We start from the raw sequence: 2500 nt of genomic DNA, 5'->3' as shown, positions 1-2500 counted from the left end.
GAACTCTGCAATCCGCCCTTCAGCTGCCCTCCCGGATTGCTAAGCTGCATCTTGCCCCCCCCTCCCGGATCCTCCAGCACTTCCAGGCCCCACATGAGCACTCTGCAATCCGCCCTTCAGCTGCCCTCCCGGATTGCTAAGCTGCATCTTGCCCCCCCCTCCCGGATCCTCCAGCACTTCCAGGCCCCACATGAGCACTCTGCAATCCGCCCTTCAGCTGCCCTCCCGGATTGCTAAGCTGCATCTTGCCCCCCCTCCCGGATCCTCCAGCACTTCCAGGCCCCACACGAGAACTCTGCAATCCGCCCTTCAGCTGCCCTCCCGGATTGCTAAGCTGCATCTTGCCCCCCCTCCCGGATCCTCCAGCACTTCCAGGCCCCACATGAGAACTCTGCAATCCGCCCTTAAGCTGCCCTCCCGGATTGCTAAGCAGGATCTTGCCCCCCCTCCCGGATCCTCCAGCACTTCCAGGCCCCACACGAGAACTCTGCAATCCGCCCTTCAGCTGCCCTCCCGGATTGCTAAGCTGCATCTTGCCCCCCCTCCCGGATCCTCCAGCACTTCCAGGCCCCACATGAGAACTCTGCAATCCGCCCTTCAGCTGCCCTCCCGGATTGCTAAGCAGGATCTTGCCCCCTCCTGGATCCTCCAGCACTTCCAGGCCCCACATGAGAACTCTGCAATCCGCCCTTAAGCTGCCCTCCCGGATTGCTAAGCAGGATCTTGCCCCCTCCTGGATCCTCCAGCACTTCCAGGCCCAACATGTCCACTCATCCATCCGCCCTTGGGCTGCTCCCCTCGGCCGCTAAGCGGCAAAGGCTCCGTTCCAGCATCTTCCAGGACCTCCAGGCACCACATGTCCACTCATACATGCGCCCTTGGGCTGCCCCCCTCGGCCGCTAAGCGGCAAAGGCTCCGTTCCAGCATCTTCCAGGACCTCCAGGCACAACATGTCCACTCATACATGCGCCCTTGGGCTGCCCCCCTCGGCCGCTAAGCGGCAAAGGCTCCGTTCCAGCATCTTCCAGGACCTCCAGGCACCACATGTCCACTCATACATCCGCCCTTGGGCTGCCCCCCTCGGCCGCTAAGCGGCAAAGGCTCCGTTCCAGCATCTTCCAGGACCTCCAGGCACCACATGTCCACTCATACATCCGCCCTTGGGCTGCCCCCCTCGGCCGCTAAGCGGCAAAGGCTCCGTTCCAGCATCTTCCAGGACCTCCAGGCACCACATGTCCACTCATACATGCGCCCTTGGGCTGCCCCCCTCGGCCGCTAAGCGGCAAAGGCTCCGTTCCAGCATCTTCCAGGACCTCCAGGCACCACATGTCCACTCATACATGCGCCCTTGGGCTGCCCCCCTCGGCCGCTAAGCGGCAAAGGCTCCGTTCCAGCATCTTCCAGGACCTCCAGGCACCACATGTCCACTCATCCATCCGCCCTTGGGCTGCTCCCCTAGGCCGCTAAGCGGCAAAGGCCCCGTTCCAGCATCTTCCAGGACCTCCGGGCAACACATGTCCACTCATCCATCCGCCGTTCGGCCGCCCTCATCGGCCGCTAAGCGGCAGAAGCCCCGTTCCCGTATCTTCCAGGACCTCCAGGCGGCTCATGGCCACTCAGCCATCCGCCCTTCAGCTACCTTCGTCGGCCGCAAAGCGGCAGATTCTCCCTCCTCCCGAGAGCCAGGGTGATGACTATGGAGCCCAGCAATGGCCCCTGGTACGTGTCTGAGCCCCAAAGAACATCACCCGATATCGGGCTTGGCTTCAATCTGTCAAACTCTGTTTCCTAAAAACCAGGTTTCTGAAATCGGGCAGGTGGTAATTTCCTCAGACTCCAATTACCTCGTCGGACGGGAGAAGGGGCCTTCGACGCACTCCGCCCATCTCCCCTTCTCCCGTCTTGAAACAGAAATTTTTCTGAATTTTTCGCCTGGCGCCCCTGGTACTTTTAGACACTTTGTCATTTTTCTGACTTTTTGAGCTGGTGCCCCTGGTATTTTTAGACACTTTGTCATTTTTCTGCCTTTTTTTGAGCTGGCGCCCCTGGTATTTTTAGACACTTTGTCATTTTTCTGACTTTTTGAGCTGGCGCCTCTGGTACTTTTAGACACTTTGTCATTTTTCTGACTTTTTGAGCTGGTGCCCCTGGTACTTTTAGACACTTTGTCATTTTTCTGCCTTTTTGAGCTGGTGCCCCTGGTATTTTTAGACACTTTGCCATTTTTCTGACTTTTTGAGCTGGCGCCTCTGGTACTTTTAGACACTTTGTCATTTTTCTGCCTTTTTTTGAGCTGGCGCCCCTGGTATTTTTAGACACTTTGTCATTTTTCTGCCTTTTTGAGCTTGCGCCCCTGGTACTTTTAGACACTTTGTCATTTTTCTGCCTTTTTGAGCTGGTGCCCCTGGTATTTTTAGACACTTTGCCATTTTTCTGACTTTTTGAGCTGGCGCCCCTGATACTTTTAGACACTTTGTCATTTTTCTGACTTTTTAAGCTT

Source organism: Leuresthes tenuis, unplaced genomic scaffold (genome assembly GCF_036924035.1).
Source record: "Leuresthes tenuis unplaced genomic scaffold, fLeuTen1.0.hap1 SCAF_282, whole genome shotgun sequence".
NCBI lineage: Eukaryota > Metazoa > Chordata > Actinopteri > Atheriniformes > Atherinopsidae > Leuresthes > Leuresthes tenuis.
Note: the sequence above shows the minus strand (reverse complement) of the source record.